The sequence below is a fragment of the Camelina sativa genome, chromosome 2 (genome assembly GCF_030686135.1).
Source record: "Camelina sativa cultivar CO46 ecotype springtype chromosome 2, ASM3068613v1".
NCBI classification, from domain to species: Eukaryota; Viridiplantae; Streptophyta; class Magnoliopsida; order Brassicales; family Brassicaceae; genus Camelina; species Camelina sativa.
This window is the reverse complement of record NC_141881.1, coordinates 21,693,495-21,716,674: the sequence shown is the minus strand read 5'-3', so window position 1 is coordinate 21,716,674 and position 23,180 is coordinate 21,693,495. Positions and strand designations below refer to the sequence as shown.

At 33.9% G+C, this 23,180-nt stretch overlaps 1 long non-coding RNA gene and 2 pseudogenes across 4 annotated transcripts; all 3 read left to right on the top strand.

The window, feature by feature from the left end:
• The first annotated feature begins 2,971 nt into the window (after window positions 1-2,971).
• LOC104725774 (putative F-box protein At5g52620 pseudogene) lies at window positions 2,972-4,256 on the top strand (annotated as a pseudogene). The gene has a single exon (XR_015573927.1). The product of XR_015573927.1 is annotated as a putative F-box protein At5g52620 pseudogene (transcript).
• Window positions 4,257-9,169: 4,913 nt separating this feature from the next.
• Window positions 9,170-11,527, top strand: LOC104727716 (uncharacterized). Of its 3 annotated transcripts, XR_015581612.1 has the most exons (5): window positions 9,170-9,432; window positions 9,692-9,770; window positions 10,303-10,679; window positions 10,952-11,013; window positions 11,237-11,527. It is a non-coding gene; the product is annotated as an uncharacterized LOC104727716 (long non-coding RNA). The 3 variants fall into 3 exon arrangements; XR_758214.3 differs by lacking the exon at window positions 10,952-11,013; XR_015581613.1 differs by lacking the exons at window positions 9,170-9,432; window positions 10,952-11,013 and having other exon boundaries at window positions 9,632-9,770.
• Window positions 11,528-21,558: 10,031 nt separating this feature from the next.
• Window positions 21,559-21,897, top strand: LOC147949010 (putative F-box protein At5g52620 pseudogene; annotated as a pseudogene).
• The last annotated feature ends 1,283 nt before the right edge of the window (window positions 21,898-23,180 follow it).

Genomic DNA, 23,180 nt, shown 5'->3' with positions numbered 1-23,180 from the left:
AAATTCCTTTCATGAGAACATATCAAATTTTAAGAATAAAATAAATATACATGAATTTGTAAGAGCTAATCAAACATCTAAAGTAAAGAATTAAGATGTTTTCTTTAGCTTGATTCCCTTATAATGAGATGGTTATAACCAAAATATTATTATGGTCATCAAAATTTTATTATACCTATTAGAATACATATGTATTTTAAATCAAAATAATATAAGAAAACAAAGAAGAAAAGAAGAAGTACATAAAACAAATAAACAATAAAATACAAAACAATGTAAAATATATAGTAAAATAAAAATATAATCAAACTCTTAATTGGGTTTTTTCAACCTATGCAAGAACATTATAAAAAAAAAAGGAAAATATTTAGGATTTGGGATATGGTGGAGGAGGATGTGAGAATGGTTATTTATAGTATAAAAATTGATATAAGTTACATTTCTAAAATAATTAAATTGGAAGAGTTACAATTATAATTAATAGTGTGTTTAAATGAAAATGAATGGAGGATTAAAAGTCAATTCACAATTTATGTAATTTCAGTTGCAATTTAGTAGTAAATAATGAATTTATAGTATGCATTAATGTTTATGATTAATTGTGTTGTTTAATTAAAAAAAATATTAAATTTATAAAAATTAAATGAAAATCAACCAATAAGGAGAGACCAAAACCTTACTTTTATGTATATGATTTCGGCTTTGTGTAATATATTTGATATCAATAAAACTTAGTGTTAACAAGAGATGGGAACAAAAAAAATCTACATTTAAATTAATGAGATAAAGATATATATGGCATACTCTACAATTTAAGATATGATATTTTGAATTATTCATAACTATACAATTAAATTATACAAAAACATATTATATATATATATATATACGCGTACGCTAATTTTTAAAAAGATTGCGTGAAAAAAAAAACACTAAGAATCCAAATATGTTTTGGAGATTATATTTGGAGATTAAAATTGAGGATGGAGAAAAGAGGAAGGAGGAGGCTTATGAGTGGGTTTATTTACAAGTTGCGGAGGAGAGAATCAAGGAAAAGGTTGTGAGTACATTGCATCAAGCTTCGGAGTTCGAAGCATCACTGGACCGAGTTGATTTATCTGGTCGGAAACTGATTGCTCCTTGAAGCATTTGCAAAAATTCAAAGTCTCCTTGTCCCGAATCTCTACAACAATCAACTTGAGATATGTTCTAAATAAAATAAAATAAATTGTGACATATGATCAAGTCTGTTAGTGTCATGATATTTTATGTGTCAAAGATGTAAACTTTTGCTTTTGATTTGTAATTTTACGTAATTTTTTTTTTTTTTACTTTTGCATATATTCTTTAGCTTTTTGATCGGTTCTTGTCAAAATATAAACTTTATATGGATTGTCTTTAATAAATATTATATTTTGATCAGTTTTTGTGTTGATGTCTAGATTGAGATATGTTTTAAAGTGTATGTTGTTATGTCTTGTTAACACCTAAAACCTGCAACAAGAATAAAGGTCGACAAAGAGAGAAAGAGACGACATATTGATGACCAATTAAAAAAAAAGAAAAGAAGACAATGTATGTGTACAATACTACAATCAATACTAAAAAGCTTGAGTATAGATTTTAATATTTTGATTTATTTGTCAATTATTAATAAATTAATAGATTTTTTTTTAAATGAAGCACAAGGCATATTGTTTTGTCACGTGAAATAAACATCGCCTAAATGAAATTAAACCAAACTTGACCGTAATATATACACCGAACTGGTTTAAACTTTGTTTCAACGAGAACCTTTCTCAGCAGACACCAGTAGTATTTATAATCGATGACTGATTTCAGTATATATAACCTTTATGGGTTTTACTTTTACATAAGGTGAACCAGACCCATCATCAAATTAAAAGCCCAATCATAAACCCCAAAAAGGAGATGTTAATAACAAAAAAAAAATGTTTTGATGGATTTCTTTTTTGATTAAAAACATTCAATAAAGTTTCATATCCGAAGACAAAAATGGTTGGACAATTTTGAACACAACTTTGACTCATATAAGTTAATTTTCCGAAGCGAGAAAAAACATTTTTCATTATATGTTTAATAATTAATTAACTAATCTAAAAAACATGTAAGAAAGTAGAGTTGATATAACACAATCAAACAATTTTTTTAAAACAAAATATTCTTAAAAATCTCCTTGGTGTTGATAAAAACATTAAATATCAAACACCAAAATTGATTAAATAAAACAACACAACTAACAATAATAATGGTCCTCCAATACATACTAATACAAGAAAAAATGATTTTAATCTACAATTTCATTCCAATAATAAACTAGCAATACATAATAACAAAAACCTAAAACCGAAAATATTACCAATGAATATTGTTGAAAATTATATTAATAATAATTTTTTTATCACAAACACATATAAAATTATCCAAAATAATAAAAATAAAACTAAATATAAAACAATCCCGCAGCGTAGCGCGGGTACTATCCTAGTATTAATTAATAAAGCAAATGTTGTAATAACGACGAGTCACGAGTCACGAGTCTATATATAAAAAGTTTGACATCCCAGACAGACATATAAAACCAGTTATATATGCACCAACAAATTTAAATAGCACGTCAACGACAGTCGAAGCTCTGCTTTCACTCGCACATTATTTCATGTTTGTTCTCCCCTAGTTAGTTGCATCCAGCCTTTTTAATTATTTATTTTCAGGCCGAAGAAGAAACTTCTTAGCACAAGCTAAATTACACACATGTCCTTTTCGTTAATAAAATTGTACATTTTCTTTTTATCAAAAAAAAAGAAAAATCGAAAAGTTTCCTTTTGTATATAATACAAATTTTACATATTTTTTCTAAAACAATTCGCAAATCTATTAACTTTGCTTTCTATTTTTAAGGGACGTCATGGCCTTTAAAACCCCAAGTTACTGTATATAACCTACGGCAAAGTCTAGAACCAAAAAACAAGATGGAAAGAGAAGACAATTCAGATCCCATCCCGATTGATATCCTTCTTGATATACTCTCAAGATCGTCGACTAAGTCAATCGCTAGGTTTGGTCTTGCATCCAAGTTTTGTGCGTCTTTACTTCGAGGTCCAGATTTCACCGAGTGGTTCCTGACTAGGCCCTCGACTCGGCCACGTCTCTTATTCGCCGTAGAAAATTTGGATGAGTGGCGCTTCTACTCGTCGCCCCAGAATCCAGATGAGGACCATTCTCGTGAAGTCGTATCAGCCGATTTTCATATGCAGTTACCTAAAGACATGGTGGGACAAGAGATTTTTGGCCCAGTCTCTGGTTTGCTTTATTTTCCTAACATGGGGACAGATACAGTGCCTGTTATATGTAACCCTATGACTGGACTGGTCAAGAGATTAACTCAAATTACAAGTAAGTACAATCCGAGCAGCTTATTAGGGTATGATCCGATTGGCAAACAGTACAAGGTACTGACCATAACTTATTCACGTTATGGATCAGAGGAACATGTTTTGACATTAGGAACTAGAAAAGTTTCATGGAGGAAGGTCCACTGTCCTGTAATCCATTATCCGCCTATAAAAGAAGGGATATGTATCAATGGGGTTTTGTATTACATAGCTGATGGATACCAAAACAAGTTTTTAAAAATAGGTTGCTTTGATGTTAGATCTGAAAAGCTTAGGTTTCTTGACGAAGATTCTACTACCATGAGTATATCCAGCTGTTCTTCGCCCATCAAACTAGTTAATTACAAGGGAAAATTAGGCGTGATTAGTTGGAGTTGGAACTGGTATATGGATGTCTTTAAGTTTTGTTTGTGGATTCTAGAGGATGACCAGAAACAAGAATGGTTGAAACGTGAATACACTTTTTCGGTGTATGTATGTGTTAAGAACAATGCTTACGTCGCTGGAGTGACGGCTACTGGTGAAATTATTGTCTCCATGAATAAGACATTCAAACCCTTCTTAGTTTACTACTTCAATCCCGAAAGGAACACTTCCAAAACAGTTAGAATCCAAGGGTTGGAAGCGTCTGAGGATTATAGTGCCTTTGTAGACTATGCATAAGATCTCAAGTGTATATAACATATTAACTTAGAACACAGAATCCAGCTACTTTTCATGTAACTTTTCATCTACATGTTTGGTTGTGATTAGTTCCATCTTTTAATTTAGATAAGACGTTAAAACAAATTTATCTGTTGAGGGTTGATTCAACCTATTGGAATTGGCATTACCTACAGTCTTCTTGGTTATACATGATTAATTAAAACTGGCAACACAGGTTAATTCTGATTTAGAACACTACAAGAAAACATGGAATTGCCGACTGCAAGTTGCGACCTAAAACACAGTCGCTAAATTTAGCGACTGAATTGCTATTGTTTTGCTACTCAATGGCTACTAAAATAAAACAGTCGCCTAATAGATGCTAATTCGAGACTGATGCATAATGTCGCAGTGTAGTCGCCAATTTGCGACTAGTTTGGTGACCAATTTGACAGTCGCCAAACATTGCGACTAAACAGCTACTCTTTAACGACTGCTTTATTTAATTTGGGCTTTAAACCAAATTTGGACCGTAACAAAACGGCTCAAACCCAAATCATTTCTCCTCTTTCCCGAGAAAACCCTAATCCCTCAAATCTCTTCTCAATCGTTTCTCTTCTTCTTTCGTTTATTCCTCAAAACCCTAATCCCTCACATCCCCAACTCAATCAAGAAACGCCATAGTCCCTCCTTGTATCTCTCAATTGCTCTCAATCGTACTACTTCCTCCAGACCCAGATCCAAAACCCTATTCCTCATCATTCCCCTCGTCGCTTTCTCTCTACTACGCCTTCAAGCTATAACGCTGCCGTGTCTATTGCCATTGATGTCTCCTTTTATCTCACACGATTCCAGTTTCGGGTTACTAACAGAGATGGGCTTGTGATTCTTTCTAAAATTGCAAAGAGTTCAGGTTAAAGTTTCAAACTTTCTTCTAGCTTCACTTTACATATTTCATGTTCAACTATCTGAAGATGTCTCTAAGTTTAGGTTTGGTTCTTGGCTGAGCTCAAAGTGTTTCTTGCTAGATGTCTTTTTTAAAGCTAATGAAGTTTTCCAAAGGTTTTATTTTATAGTTGGCTAGATGACTCTAATTTTCTTTATTCACCTATTGTTTCTTGTGCTTCTCTCTACGCTGCTAGATTTGTTTGGTTTCGCCAGAATCTCAAGTTTTGAATTAAGACTTGAGCGTTGGTCTGCAAAGAAGGGAAGCAAGAGAATCATCACTGTTGTCTTGTTCCCTAATTTCTATTTCAGAATTAGTAAAATCTGCTTGAAATTGGAGAACTATAACAGAAGAATTTTACTTCTTGGTTTGCAGGTGTAGTCGACAGCAGGTTAGTCCATATATCCAATACCGTTGATATCTTGCAGGTGTTCTTTACTGAGCTGGATCATGAGGAAGAAGAAAAATTGTCAAGGACTGGTTAGTTATTCGTCTTTACACATAAATAAACAAATGTTCTGGAGATTGAAAAAGTAAAGAACCTTTGATTCATGTTTTAACCTCCGCTGTTTGCAGGAACGAAGGTAAATTGTTGTAAGAAGTGCAAGTGGCTATCTCGGTTCAAGCAGTTTGTCTATGTTCTCGATGAACACTTGCTGGACATGCTCGAAAATGAGTTTTATGTTGGTGCTTACAAGGTATATTCACTTGGATTTTAATGTTTTAGTATTATAAAGGGCTGAATCTTTATTTTTCAATAACTCTTGTGTTTTTCTGTTATGGACTATTCAACATGACTTGAGCTATTCAATAACTCTTGTGTTTTTCTAGTGCTAACAAAACTCATATTTTTTGTAGTGGTGGGTCTCATGTTATATCATTGTTTGCAGTAAAGTTCAGCATCAAGTCCCTTAGGATTCTGGAGCTTGTTATTGAAGTTCCAGAGACAGCAACTGTAGGCTTACTGAAGGTGCGTGATTAATTTGTCTTTTCCTGTCCGTCTCTTTAGATATTTTGGTTCTGCTGTGTGCAATGATCAATGTTATTTCATAACATTAGTCATGATACTTAATACTTTTGGTTTCAGAGGACGGTGAAAGAGGCTGTTACTGCTTTACTCGGTGGTGGAATACGTATTGGGGTGTTAGTCCAAAGGAAGAAGGTTAGAGATGACAGCCAGCAGATGTACCTCTTTGCTCTGAAACTCCTGTTGTTTCTATGCCAACCGATTCCACTTCCTGTACCTCTTTGCTCTGAAACTTATAAAAACTTTTGTAATGATTGTTTGGATGTTTTCTACAACTACGATGTTGGATGTAAAATTAAACTTATGTGTTTGTTTAATTTCATGTTTGTTATGTTTTAGTTATAGTTTTCATAATCAGTTTTGGTATTACAAAATCAAATAATTCGTTTTTACCAGAAATTTTTAAAAAACATGATAATTAAACAGTCGTAAAACAGTCACCGAAACATACACAAAACAGTAACCAAAACAGTCGCAAATGAGTAACCAGATCAGTCGCTAAAGCGTTGCAAATTCAGTCGCAACTTTAGCGACTGTTTGGCGAGGGAAGAACGACAACACTTATCAGTCGCCAATTAGTAGCTCCGTGTCGACTGTTTGGCGACTGATTATTTTAGTGACGCACTATTTAGCGACTACGTATTTCAGTCGCCAATCAGTCGTAACTAAGTAGTTTGCGACTGTTTAGTGACTGTTTTTGTAGTCGGCAAATCCATGTTTTCTTGTAGTGGAAAGACATTCTCTAGAGTTCTAAACTCATATCTATCTTTTACCTAAGTTTACTAACTAATTAATGAGTGTACTCATCAACCGATGATTCTTTATTGTTTTAGGTTATATATTCAGGCCATGTTATTGTATGCCTTTTGTTAGCAATATATAACCAAAGAGACGCTACATAAAGTTAATATAAATTTGGATTGTTTTTGCAATTATTGTATAACGTCACGTAAGTTGTTCTTTACCTAGATAAGTTTTCTGTTCAAATCGTGGTTATCTAATCTTGTCATCTTTGATAAAAAATTACTGTGGTTTAGTTTCAAACTATCGAGCTAACTCAAAATTTCTACGTTACTTATTTGGGGACTATTGGTTGTCTTTTTTTTTCCTAAGGGATACCGGTTTGTATTATAAGCCAAAAGATGATGATGAAGTATATCATGTTGAAGCCATTGTTTTGGCGAGTTGCAAGCAGTTACAACAAAGCGGATTATAAAGAAAATTTGGCTATATTCAAGGAGTTCGATCCGCAGGCTTGTAAAACTCTACTACAAAAGGATCCAAGTTCATGGTGTCGAGCATTTTTTAGGGTTGGTTGTTGTTGTGCGGATACACACAACAATCACACGGACTCATATAATAGAACTTTGAAGATTGCAAGGAGGAAGCTATTTGACCAGATGTTAGAACTTATAAGAAGGGATGCTATGCAAAAGGTTGCGAACTGGTCTATTATTGCTGAGAAAGAAGCTGCAAAATTCACAAAAAAAAAAAAAAGCAAGGAAAGAGCTAGAGAAATTTTGTGAAGAAGCTCAATATTGTGCATTGATTTCTAGCACTGGTGGAGAGTATGAGATTGTTGAATTCGGGATTGGATATGCAGTGAGTTTGAACAGGTGTGAATGTGCATGCAGGAAATGGGATTTAACGGGTACACCTTGTCGTCATGCCGTATGTGCAATCAGAGAACTGAGTCTGGAAGTCGAAGACTATATATCAGACTACTATTTGAGTGAGAAATGGAAGGGAACATATAGAAGAGGACTGCGGCCTGTGACTGGAGTTAAGTTTTGGGAAGATTGTGGAAAACCACGAATCGTTGCACCTCCTTATTAACGCCGTGCATGGAGACCAAAGGGAAAAGCCAGGATCAAGGGACTAAGCTTACGGAGACCCCTCTATTGGAAGCTCAAGACCAATCGAAAATGGGAGCAGCATGGGCATCCATAGAGAATCAAGATCAGGCGGCAATGGAGGCAGCATTGGTAGCCATGGAGAATCAAGATCAAGATGTTGCTGAAGTGCAAGATGTGTCATCGACAGCACCACAAGGAAGTCAAGTTGTTAGTTTCTGATTTGGTAACTGAGATTGCAAGGAGCAGTTTTTTGGATGTTAAAACATTGTCATTGGGTTTAATTGGGTTTAGTATGTTTATCTAAAACCCTTAAATCGGCTAAGCTTGTTAATTAACTGTCATTGGGTATTGTTGGGTTTCCTTTTGGTAATTTGTTGTATTAAAACAAGACAGTTAAGCTTAATTTTTTGTTATCCTTGTACCATCCAAACAAAAAGGATTACATAGTTTAGTAATTACATTTCTAGCCATTACAGGACCAATCCTACAAATCAACTTCAAACATCAATAAAAACTACTTCACCAATCCAAGTACGATGAAATACATAGTCATTACGTCATCCAAACTCAACCAAGTACGATGAATCCAATTGCACATACAAGCAAGCCTGTCAAACCCGTGATATAGATGCGTTGACGAGACACCAATGCTTCCATATCATCAATCTTCTTCTTCTGCAGCTGATGTGTCTCTAAATCACCATTAAGGTCCATGATTGTTGTTGATAGTTGACTGATTATCTTATTCTTCTCACTAATTTCTGCTTGAGCTTCGACCAATGCTCTTCTCGCCCAGCCTTTCACTTCTTCTTCATCAACCCAACTAAAGTAGTTACAATGACCATTACCCCCTTTCTACACACATCAAACAACTGCTTAATCAACATATCTACTCACCTCAACATTGTTCCAAATACAAGCAATATATACCTTGTACAGCTCACACCCGAGGAACCTTCGATTAGGATTTCTCACCGTTTTTGATACGAATATCTTTACCGGCAATCCACAGTGAAAAACTTGCCCCACTCTAATAGACCTGCTCCTTATGCAACTAGACGATTTCGAGCTAAATTCCATCTTCTCTCCAAATTGAAGTTTCTCTCACGATGAACTAAGAACCCTAAAAATCAATTCTTTGTTGATTCGGGGAAAAATATGAGAAATGTAATATTCGATCCTGGGCCTGTTTTATTAACAGAAAAGCCCAATAAAAATTGATCCAAAACAAAAAACACACCGGGTTGGATTTTTTAGTTGGGTCGCAGGAGCCCGGGTCGGGTTTCAGTTTTGTCCGGTGATGGTTTCGTTGAGTCTAATGCCGGTCGTTTTCGGGAGAAATCACACGGTTAACCGATTTTCTATGTCCATGATGTGAAACACATAATGTGATATACTTGATGTATGTGGACATGCCAGACATATAGTTGGTGTAGCTAGGGGTACATTATTAAACTTCAGATGTGTGACCATGTTTTGCGGCATACCTCGTGTAGCTCGCCGTGTTGTTGTCGTCGTTGGCCTTCTGATTCCAATTCCAAGGTATATTTGAGGTGTAGGTTGAATTTTTATTTCTGGGTTTCTATCGATTTAGGTCTTCTCTCTCTTTTTCTTCGGTTTTGTGATCTATTCTATAGCTCTGTCTCTGTATTTCTCAGCTCTATCTTTAAGAGGTGCTTTGTTTATGTGTCTTTATTGGCTCATTTTGGGTGATTTTCTGTCTCTGATTATTTCTTTGGTTGTATCTAATAAACCCTTTTCGATTTTCTCCTGTTGAATTTCTCTGGTTCTGAGTCACCAGAGCAAGTCGACATAAGATTGTTGTCTCTCAACAAGAGTAGATGTCCTGTGTCAATTGCCAAAAATGTCTCTCGTTTCAGGTAAGCCTCTTTCTCTCTTGCTCTGGTGAATTATATTCGTGGGTTTTTAATCTGATAGATGACTTAATTCTATGTTAGTTAGCATATCTTTGATTTGTTAGGCTTCTCGATTTCCTCTCCCTTTTATCTTGATCTCCGATCTCAGATTGAAATTGTTATCAACCATGTGTTTCTACTTTCTAATAGCTGATCATCTTAATTCATTGGATGTTGGAACAGAACATTCATAATTGGGCCTTGTTAAATTGGCAAGGAAGAAAATTTGCAGGTCTGCTAAAGCTTTGTAGTTTAGTTGTGGCTTGTTTGCTTTTAGCGGCTAAAGTTAAAGAGATTTAAGTTCCATGGCTCTAAAACCTCCAAGCTAGTTACTTTCTCTTGCTCTATCTTATAATGTAGCTAACGTGTTTGCTGAAATGGTGTTTTTTTTTGTGTGTGTATGTGATTGCTAAGACCTCCAAGTTAGTTACCTCCAAGCTCGTGTTTGCTAACGAGTTATAATGGTGTTTTTTTTTGTGTGTGTATGTGATTGAAGGTCGAGTTTTGTTATTAGACGAACTTTTGCAAAATGAGCTTCATGGACAAGGACCAATAATGTAGATAAGAAGCGTCTCCTCTCATCTCAAAACGCTGGCCGCCGATGTCGTCACTGCTTCTCCTTGTCGATCAATAGCCGCCTCCGCTAGTCCCATTGGTTTCTATACTCTTGTTTCTCTGAATTTTTTTTTGACTATGTATGGTCAGATCTAAAAGAAGGAAGGAAACAGCGAGGATATGGGAGGAATAGGATTCGTAGCTGTGAAGACGATGGCTGGTAACAAAACTATAAAGGATTGTCATTTCTAGCTGAGATTGTCATTCCGCTAACGAAACTATAAAGAATTGTCATTCCGCGACTATTAGCTTTGTCAGGTTATTCTTACAGCTGCCTTTTCCTGCATTGTCATTTCTAGCTGAGATTTTTTATCTCGATATTGAGAAATGGGACGTTGTACGCGACATGTGAGACTTTCTATAGTGTGTCAAATGAAAATATGTACAATTGTTTCTTGGATCCCTTTTTATCTCCTTCTCCAGGTGTTAGCTATCTTGAAATTTCTTTTTCCAATTTTTTTTTGTTCAAATGCCTGAAGTGTTTCGTTTATTTTCTTCTCAACTAATCGCAAAAATTCTAAATTCTTAAGGATACGGAAGTAAACAAAAGGTTCTCTGCAATAAGTGATATTCTATATCTACTCGATTCCATGTAAGTGATTGTGAAGACTGCAGTAAGTGAATATGTTGTCTACAGATTCAAATTGTTACTGGTTTTGTTATCTGCAGTAAGTTATATAATTTATTTGTTTTGTTGTCCGCAGTAAGTGAATATGAAGTCTGCTTAACACTTTTAAAGTAGTTTCTGTTACAAAATATTGTCGATTAAATTGGTGTTTATGAGATTTCATATTAACTTTATTTTCTTTATGTAGGTGCTACCTGCTCAGAATGGGAGGATCTTCCGTTCAAGACCAGCTGGCCACTGTGGTTCAATTTATGCATGATGTGCCTGATGAGTCTCATGAGCAGACGATGAAGATGCGGAGCTTGTGGGAGGTTGCCTGTTCTAAAGAACTTGTTCTCCCACCTCTCTTTACTCAATCTATTTAGTACTCTTTATTTTCCCTACTGGTTTAAAACTCTATTTTTTTTTCTGAATGTTTAAAACTAAGGTTTAATCGGAGCTTTTGGAATTTAGTTTTGCAATGATATTTGCAGGTAAATTGTGTTTGGCGCTACATTTACAAACTTGCCCCACAAGGCAAGGATTTCTGTAGCTCGTAGCAATTTTGTATCGTCATCGTAAAAATATTCTCTTTATGATTTTTGGAAACAACGTGCTCTAATAATAAATTCTTCCAAAAATAAATTAAAGTTGCACCCACTATTTAACTTGTAACCAATTAATATATTAATTAATCTATAACTTATTTGTATCCAATTTATTAAAATTATATAATCCACAAAACATGTACTTCCGTTCTATTATATAGGGAATATATCTCATTTTCTCCTCCCGTTTTTTTTTCATAAATTTTACATTAATATTTTTCAAAAAGATTCAAAGATAGTTGGGTACTGGCTATTACACATTTGCACTACTAAAACGTTATCTCACATTTACACATTTTGTAAGCAATCATATATATAAAAGTAGAGTTTCAGTCTCTCCTTATTGGTCCACTTGGCAATGCAATTTTAACAAAAAAAAAATTTATTAAAACACAAATTTAAAACAATTAATTTTCACATTTAACTCACATAATATAAAACTGAAATCTTTATAGCTTCTCCCTATAAATTATGCATTAACTTTATTTCTCCACTAAGTTGTATTAATCCATTGTATTAAAACAAAACAATAAATTAGAATTGTAACTCTCATTTTTCTAAATGTAATTTTTCATCATTTCTCTTCCTATAAATACTCATTATCTTATTCTCTTAGTCTATCACTCTTTCATTCTCTCATCTTCTTCCACTACTCTCAAATCTTTTTTTTGTTTTGTTTTGTTTTGTTTTGTTTTGTTTTGTATTTTTTTTTGTTATTGTTGTTGTATGGGTTATAAAAAATCAAATCAAATATCATTGTAAAAGCTTAGTTTTAGAATTTGTATGATATGTATATCTTATATATTTATTTTAATCTTTTAAAATGTTTATCTCCATTTTCTATTTTATATTAACATCTTATAAGTCATTATTTTCATACTTCCTTACAATATTCACCACACAATAAGATCGTGAAGTTGAAATGATCTATATGTAATTATCTATTATGTCTCTGGTTATCTCACATATTCATGTATCATTTTAAATAATTTATAAAGATCAATATAATATTTAAAGATCAATATAATTATTCATTTATCCATTTATAAAGACTATTTTGTTTTGTGATCCAATTGTTAAATCTGCAGAGATCAATATAATATATATATATATATATATTTTTATGATTTGAGGTTTTTGAAAACAAAAAGAACATAATTAAACAATTGGTTTTTGTGTCTTTAATCAAAATAAAAAATGATCCAAAAAACAAAACATATACAACTGGAACTTAAATATAAAAATAAAATATAATTTAAAAATATCATTTCACTAAATTCTCTAAAGATGAAACCATTAGTATGAAATCTAGCACTATAAATTAAATTGATGAGTGAAAACCAAAAAAATATAAGTTATCCTTGGGATTTTAAAAATTATTGAGATTGAAGAATTCATATAATTTTATAAGAAAAAAAAATTATATTAAAACACAAATTTAAAACAATTAATTTTCACATTTAACTCACATAATATAAAACTGAAATCTTTATAGCTTTTCCCTATAAATTATGCATTAACTTTATTTCTCCACTAAGTTGTATTAATCAATTGTATTAAAACAAAACAATAAATTAGAATTGTAACTCTCATTTTTCTAAATGTAATTTTTCATCATTTCTCTTCCTATAAATACTCATTATCTTATTCTCTTAGTCTATCACTCTTTCATTCTCTCATCTTCTTCCACTACTCTCAAATCTCTTTTTTGTTTTGTATTTTTTTTGTTATTGTTGTTGTATGGATTATAAAAAATCAAATCAAATATCATTGTAAAAGCTTAGTTTTAGAGTTTGTATGATATGTATATCTTATATATTTATTTTAATCTTTTAAAATGTTTATCTCCATTTTCTATTTTATATTAACATCTTATAAGTCATTATTTTCATACTTCCTTACAATATTCACCACACAATAAGATCGTGAAGTTGAAATGATCCATATGTAATTATCTATTATGTCTCTGGTTATCTCACATATTCATGTATCATTTTAAATAATTTATAAAGATCAATATAATATTTAAAGATCAATATAATTATTCATTTATCCATTTATAAAGACTATTTTGTTTTGTGATCCAATTGTTAAATCTGCAGAGATCAATATAATATATCTATATATTTTTTTTTTATGATTTGAGGTTTTTGAAAACAAAAAGAACATAATTAAACAATTGGTTTTTTTGTGTCTTTAATCAAAATAAAAAATGATCCAAAAAACAAAACATACTCAACTGGAACTTAAATATAAAAATAAAATATAATTTTAAAAATATCATTTCACTAAATTCTCTAAAGATGAAACCATTAGTAAGAAATCTAGCACTATAAATTAAATGGATGAGTGAAAACCAAAAAAATATAAGTTATCCTTGGGATTTTAAAAATTATTGAGATTGAAAAATTCATATAATTTTATAAGAAAACTAATTTAGTTTGTCACTTAAAAAGTAATATTTTTTATTTTGAAATATTATGTGTAAGTGTTGAGTTTATATCAACAAACAACCAAATCATGTGAATTTTGATTCAGCCACTTGGTATTCCTTTTATTTTAGGTTATAAAAAATTAAAATATTTATTTATAATTAAAGACATGTAACTCCATTTAACTCAAATGTAACTCCTATCCAATAATTGTACATTAATTCATTCCTCCTACTAACTTATTATCTTTTAAGAGAAAATTAATATATTTCTCATGTAAAATTATTGTTTATAATATATTTCTCATTTCAAAGTTTAAAGCAATATATCATATATATAAAAGTTAGGTTTTGGTCTCTCCTTATTGGTTGATTTTCATTTAATGTTTTCTAATTTTTTTTATTTTTTTATTTGCTTTCTAATTGCTTTAAACAATATTTAAGATCCAATAAACACAATACATTTAACTTAAACATTAAAATAAAATTATAACTGAAAATAAAATAAATTATGCATTAATCATATTCTACCACTCAATTCTATTCAAACACAATAAATTACTATTGTAATTCCATAGTTCTAAATGTAACTTCCATCATTTCTTATCATATAAATAAGCATTCTCTCAATCTATCATTCTCTCATATTGTCATTCTTTTACTATCTCATTTTCACATTCTCTCATTCTCTTTAACAATACCTCAAATCATTTTTCATTTTTTTTTGTTATTTTTGATTTCTTATTTTTGTTGTATGGGTTGTAAAAAAAAAATGAAATATCATTGTAAATTGTTAATGCTAAATTTTAATTTTAGAAACTACATGATATATATTTTACATTGTTCTTATTTTAAAAGATTTATCTCCTTTATCTAATTTGGATTATTATCTTATAAGTAATCATTCTCTCTTCCTCTCCCACCAATATCAAATGTTGTTATATCTCATATGTGTTGTAAGAGTTTGATTCTATATTTTAATTTAGAAAGTATTATATATATATATTACATTGTTCTATTTTTTAAAGATTCATCTCCATTATCTAATTTGGATTACCATCTTATAGTAAACATTCTCCTATCCAATAATTGTACATTAATTCATTCCTCCTATTGTAATATTGTATTTAAATATTACATAATTTTTAGTTAGCTAAATTTATAGTCACATATATACAATATATATACATAAGAATTTATATTACTTATTAACACCATAATTCAATCCATTATTTGCTTAACTCAATATTGGTTTCAAAGCCAACTAAAGAAAAACAGAAACGATCTTATTGATATTAGACCAAAACATGGGCATACAAAAATAATCACTTACACGGAAGATATTTTAAAAAAATAACTTATTATTGCAACATCAACGTATGAAGGGTTTACATAAGCAGTTAATTAGAAAATATATAATACAATAAATGTATTGGAAACAATATCAGTCAATGATAAGATTGGATCCTCAAAAGTAAGAAACAACATCTTCATAATTCATAAAAAGTAAACGCCACAATTATACACATCTGAACGAAATGGTATAATCATATAGTGTATAAGTAAAAGTGATGGCAAACCCCGTATATGCCTAATTAAAACGAAATAATACAAAAGAGAAAATGAAAAAGACCAAAAAAAACAAGAAAGTGCCAACTACACCACAACCCACGCGTTGCGTGAGGAAGCACCTAGTATAACCAAAAAGAGACGTTACATATATAAAGTTAATACAAATTTGGATTGTTTTTGGAATTATTGTATAACGTAAGATGTTTTTTACCTAGATGAGTCTGTTCAAATCGTGGTTATCTAATCTTGTCATCTTTGATAAAAAAATTACTGTAATTTAGTTTCAAACTATCGAGCTAACTCAAAATTTCCACGTTACTTATTTGGGGACTATTGGTTGTCCTTTTTTTTTTTTTTTCTCTAAGGGATACCGGTTTGTATTATAAGCCAAAAGATGAGTTACAATAGTGTTTTTTTTTTTTTTTTTGGTAGTCCTTTAAGAGCTTGGAATTTGTGAGTGATGAAATCAGACCATATATAACTTCTGAAATAGTGGAGTTTTGGTGGTTATCTCTTGTTGGTTGAACTAAAGACAGAATTTGTCGAACATCTTAAATTTTCATGGAGTTCTAAATCATGTGTGAGAGTGAGATTGGATATTTTGAACCTTACTGATAGGATCATTGGTTTTAAATATTTTGTCAGAATTATATAATTACGGTTTTATTCTTTTTAAGGTTTTTATGATTTCATTTAAACTGAAGAGATATATATGTCTGTTTGAAAGGTTCTACATAAACCCTGATTTAACGATATAGCCATGCTGAAGCCCTTTAAAAGTCGATCTTGTTATTGGGCTGAATAGCCCATATAAGCTAATGTCGGTCTTTTAGTTGATTAGGTTAATTCTTGTATCCGAGACCATGGCATATATATACTCAAACACAATGTAACTTCTAACCTAAGAAACACAAATCAATACAACACAACAAAGTTTCTTGACATGGTATCAGAGCCATAAAATCTAAAACTACAAAAAGGTTTTATTGTGTTCGATCTTGTGTTTTTCAAAAACTTGTGACTATACCGTCTACGTCGGCGGCTCTGTTTCTTCTCTCAAATTTTTTCGTCCCTTCACCATGACTATACCGACTACGTCGGCGGCTCTCACAACCACATCAACCCAACCTCGTGTCGAATCTCGTCGCACCATATCTTCCTATGATTTAACCTCTGGTGACAACCCTGGTACTTTGATCTCCAAACCACTGTTGCGTGGTCCAAACTACGATGAATGGGCAAATAATCTTCGCCTAGCTCTACAAGCCAGAAAGAAGTTCGGCTTTGTCGATGGATCCATCCCACAGCCGATGGACGATGATGCTGATTTTGAAGATTGGATCGCTAATAACGCACTTGTGGTTTCGTGGATTAAACTCACAATTGAAGAAAGCCTTTCTTCTTCGCTGTCTCACATCAACAATTCCCAGGAACTCTGGACTCACGTTCAGAAACGGTTTGGTGTGAAGAACGGTCAGCGAGTTCAACGTTTGAAGACTGAATTGGCAAACTGCAGACAAAAGGGACTTCCGATTGCATCTTACTATGGCACACTGAATAAGCTATGGGGTAGCCTTGCAGATTACCAAAAGGCTAAAACAATGGAAGAAGTTCGACGAGAACGTGAGGAAGACAAACTGCATCAATTCCTCATGGGTCTCGATGACACATTATATGGAGCTGTCAAATCAGCTCTGCTTTCTCGAGTGCCTCTGCCAAGTCTTGAAGAAGCATATAATACTTTGATTCAAGATGAGGAATCCAAGTCCTTGAGTCGAGCACATGAAGATCGACCAGATGGTGTGAGCTTTGTTATTCAAACCACCTCACCAAGAAAACCTTACGTCAACAAAGGTTCTCTGCTGTGCAGCGTGTGCGGACGTACCGGTCACCTTGGTGAAAATTGCTTCAAGAAAATTGGTTATCCAGAGTGGTGGACCGACAAATCTCTACGACCGAAACCTGGTGGTAACAACGGATCATCCTCTTCCGGAGGCTCTGGTCGTGGTGCTACGACAACCTCGGTTGGCTCCATGTTTGGCAAAGGGTCGACCTCTGCTCATGTAAACACTGTCGCTACATCATCTGTTAAGGGGACTCCTCTTTTTCATTCCGCTGCTTCAACCAACAGTTCTCCTTTGACACCAGCAGACCGCATCGGCCTCAGCGGTTTGAGCAACGATGACTGGCAACTACTACAAAACATCCTGGCTGAAAAGAAATCTCGTTCGCCTCATCCTCCCACTGGTATGTATTTTTTAGAATCATGGATTATCGATACAGGTGCATCTAACCATATGACCGGTTCTCTTGATTTCTTGGTCGATGTCCGAGATATGTCACCCATGCTTATCAAACTACCCGATGGTCGATTCACTACCTCTACAAAACTTGGCCGTGTGTCGTTCGGTCCTTCCTTAAGTCTTCACAATGTGTTTTTCGTAGACGAGTTGAAGTGCCATCTTATATCAGTTTCTCAGTTGACTAGAGAGCATGGTTGTGTTTTTCAGATTACTGATCGGCTATGTATTATTCAGGATCGCATCACGAAAACGCTGATTGGTGCGGGTGAAGAACAACAGGGACTTTATTTTTTTCGAGGAGTGGACGTGGCTGTCGCTGTTCATCATGTGGATTTACGATCTCCTGAAGTTTGGCATTCTCGGTTGGGCCATCCCTCTTCTACCGTTTTAGATATGTTGCCGTTTTTGGATTCTAGAAATAGTTTTGATTCAAAGGAGTGTGATGTTTGTATACGAGCAAAACAGACTCGAGAATCTTTTCCTTTGAGTTATAATAAGACGAGTGTTGCTTTTGAACTTATTCATTGTGATCTTTGGGGACCATATCAAACTTTGACTCTTTGCGGTTCTCGTTATTTTCTCACTATTCTAGATGATTATTCACGTGCGGTTTGGATATATTTGTTACCTTCAAAGCAAGAAGCTCCCACACATCTTAAGAATTTTTTGGCTCTTGTTGAACGACAGTTCTCCGCTCAAGTGAAGACTATTCGTAGTGACAATGGTTCCGAGTTTATTTGTCTCAAAGATTTCTTTGCTCAACATGGCATCATTCACGAAACTTCTTGTGTCGGCACACCACAACAAAATGGCAGAGTTGAGCGCAAACACCGTCACATTCTCAATGTTGCTCGTGCTCTTCGTTTTCATGCAAATCTTCCTATTGAGTTTTGGGGTTACTGTGCGCTCACTGCAGGATATCTCATCAATCGAACTCCTACATCAATTCTTACTGGCAAAACTCCCTTTGAGCTCATCTATAATCGTCCACCTCCGATGACTCATCTACGTATCTTCGGTTGTTTATGCTACGTCCACAACCAGAAACACGGAGGTGATAAGTTCGCAAACCGGGGAACAAAATCAATATTCATTGGCTATCCGTTTGGGAAAAAGGGGTGGTGTGTCTACAACCTTGAGACCGGTGTTGTCTCCGTTTCTCGCGATGTTGTTTTCCGTGAAACAATTCTTCCCTTTGTTGATGATGAGACCAGCTCTCCGCTGTTTGTTCCCCCTCTGTCCTCACCCGCTCCTCTTGACGAGCCCGTCGTATTACAATGTCCTCATGACATTGATGCTCCTGTCCCATCTTCTTCGTCAATGGATTCACACGACGTTCCTACCGATGTAGTATCTCTCACTCCGTCCGTTACTCCTCTCTCTGATTCCACTCTCGTCGAACAACCTGTGCCGTCGACTGAGCTTCCCACGGTCACCACTACCGACGCTACTCTGCTCACGTCCGACACACCAACACAACTAGACTCTTCGCAGAGTCACATTGCATCTTCGTCTCCATCCCAAGATCAATCTCCGGCACCAGAACAAGAACAACTTGGGTTTGGTCATCGCAAGAAAAAGCCGCCTGTCAAATTAGTGGATTACGTCACAACTCTGATCTACACGCCTCCGCCATCCATAACACCATGTCCCATAGATAACTATGTCTCGAGTTTGCAATTTTCTCAGACATATCAAGCGTTTCTCTTCGCTATTACATCTGGTCAGGAACCCAGAACCTACAATGAGGCCATTCTTGATGAAAATTGGCGACTTGCGGTTACTGATGAAATTGAAGCTTTAGAAGCTCTCCAAACCTGGACAGTTGAAGATCTCCCTCCAGGAAAGCACGCTATTGGCTGTAAATGGGTTTTTCGTTTGAAGTTCAATGCTGATGGTACACTTCAGCGTCACAAAGCTCGTCTAGTTGTTCTTGGAAACAATCAGGAAGAAGGCATTGATTACTCCGAGACATTTGCTCCTGTTGCCAAGATGATCACTATTAGGGCTTTTCTTCAACAAGCTGCATCCTTAGACTGGGAGGTTCATCAAATGGATGTTCACAACGCGTTCCTTCATGGTGACCTTGATGAAGAGGTGTACATGAAGTTTCCTCCTGGTTTCCGTACGGGTGATCCAAATAAGGTATGTCGTCTTCGTAAGTCTCTCTATGGGTTGAAGCAAGCTCCGCGGTGTTGGTTTGCTAAGCTTGCTGAAGCCATGAAAAACTTTGGTTTTGTTCAAGACTACTCCGACTATTCCTTGTTTGTCTTGGCTACTCACACTGCTCGTCTTCATGTCTTGGTCTACGTAGACGATTTGATTATCACTGGTAATTCGATTCATGTCGTCAACGAGTTCAAACACTACCTGAGTTCTTGTTTTCACATGAAGAATTTGGGTGTTCTTCGTTATTTTTTGGGTCTCGAGGTTGCTCGCAGTCCCTCCGGCATCTATCTTTGTCAACAGAAATACGCTCTTGACATCATCGCTGAAACAGGTCTTCTCGGTGTTAAACCAATCACTTTTCCGTTGGAACAAAATCACAAGCTGGCTTATGCTAAGGGTTCTCCGTTTCCAAAACCTACACGTTATCGCCGGCTCGTTGGTCGCTTGATCTATCTCGGTAACACACGACCGGAACTCTCCTATGCAATCCACATTCTCTCCCAGTTCATGTCTTCTCCTCAGCAGGAACATTGGAATGCTGCTCTTCGTGTCGTCTGCTACTTGAAGAATAGTCCTGGTCAAGGCATTCTTCTTCGAGCTAATGTGCCTCTTACGTTAACCGCTTGGTGTGATTCGGATCATGCTAAATGTCCTGCTTCCCGACGTTCTCTCACTGGCTATTTCATTCAGCTCGGCGGATCTCCTTTGTCTTGGAAGACGCGCAAACAAGATGTTGTCTCTCGTTCTTCCACTGAGGCCGAATACAGAGCTATGGCGGACACCGTTAGTGAACTCCTCTGGCTTCGTCAACTCCTCCCTTTTCTTGGTATCAAAGTTACCGCTCCAATTACCGTTTATTCTGACAGTCTCTCCGCGATCATGCTTGCTGCCAACCCCGTCTTTCATGCTCGGACAAAACACGTTGGTACGGACTGTCATTTTATACGCGACGAAATTATACGTGGTACAATTGCAACTCAACATGTCTCTACTAAAACTCAACTCGCGGATATCTTGACGAAGGCATTGGGACAAAAACAGTTTGAAGATTTCTTGCACAATCTGAGTGTTTGTAACCTCCACACTCCAGGGGGGTATTGGGCTGAATAGCCCATATAAGCTAATGTCGGTCTCTTAGTTGATTAGGTTAATTCTTGTATCCGAGACCATGGCATATATATACTCAAACACAATGTAACTTCTAACCTAAGAAACACAAATCAATACAACACAACAAAGTTTCTTGACACTTGTTCGAATTGAAGAGAGAAGAGGATCACAGATTTGATTGTAATTAGAGCCATGGGGAAGAGATGGATGATTCGAGTCAATCAGATTTAACATGGCCCATTAAGGGTTCTAGAGTGATTGCACTTCTAAAACTCTAAATTGGAGCATACGTTAAGGCTAGAACTGGAACCCTAAACACGATCTTTGAAAAAACTCGATGGAAAGGGAAGGAGACTTAGATCCAATCCCGATTGATATCATTCACGAGATACTCTCGAGATCGTGTAATAAAACAATCGCTAGGTTCCGTCTCGTATCCAAATGCTGTGCGCTCATACTTACACGTCCAGAGTTCACCGACTTGTTGCTGACTAGGTCATCAAACCAGCCGCCGCGTCTCTTATTCGCCACCAGTTATTTCGGTAAGTGTCGTTTATACTCGTGTCCTCAGCCTCGGAATCCAGATGAGGATCATTCCCTTGTAGTAGCCGCCGATTTAGATATGGAGTTGCTTGGAAAACTAAAATTCATATCTTCTTGTGTGTTTATCGTGTAATCATGACAATTTTGCATGTTTCTTATGTAATCATAACAACATATATTAAATTACTCGGTAATTTAATTACTCAATTTAATTATATGTTAGTAACAATCGGATTCTAAACTAAATTTTCTGAAAATAATTAAAATTTAATATTTTTGATTAGGCTATCTAAATATTTTAAGTTATTTGTTTTGTTAATAATTTCTATAAATGACAGATTATTACCCAAAAAAAACATTATGCAAAATTTATGAAATTCCAAAATCAATGTATTCGTGTACGAATACGTTTCACATGTGAAATATGTACATGTGGTAAAGAAAATAGTTATAAAATGTTACAATTTATGGCAATATATTTTTGTATGTTTTAAAAATCAAATTTAGATTTATGGTTCAACGAGTAACTATAAATTTTTTGCATAATCTACTAATCACTCATTTTAAATATATTATGAACTTTTTTGGGTACCAAGTTTATTTATAATGATAAGGGTTATGTCTCATTCCTTTTTAATAGCATAAAGATTAATATACAATTATAACGTATATTCCTATTCGGTTATCAATATTTCCATTTTTAATCAATAATCACACAAAATGTTGAGATTAATTAGTTTACATACTTAATTAGATATATACATATAAATAATCACACATCACAATATCTCCTAATTTGCTGTTATTTTTATATTTATTTATAAATATATAAAAATCTAATTTATTGGGAACTAAGTTTCTTTTAATGAGTTGGAAATAATTCAGGAATAATATACTCCTTTTTATAATCAATTATAATAACTATTGAAAGCTTGTTATTTAAATTATTATGATAATAATACTAACATAAAAAGATATTTCGTTTTATATGATTTCGTTAATAAGTTATATGTTCTTTATTTTTATTAACTTTATATTAATTGATATATCTTTATAGCATTTTTAGAATATTTTACTTATATTGATTTTAAGAAATAAATATAACTTTGACTTATATATTTATAAGTATATTTTAGTGAAATTTTGCTTTAACATAGTATGTAATTATTTAATTAGTTTTAATATGTGATATTTAAATTTTGGTGAAAACGAAGACATATCTAATTATTATTCAATTAATTGTTTTTTAATATATAATGACATGTTAATGTAATTAAGTATAAAATTTAAGATTATTTTGCTAAAAATTGCACAGAGCACTCTAATGATGACACATCCGTTTTTTTCTCTAGTGTCCTTCTCTTTTAATATATATGGGATTACATGTCGGTTCCGGTTGACAAATGATAATTAGAC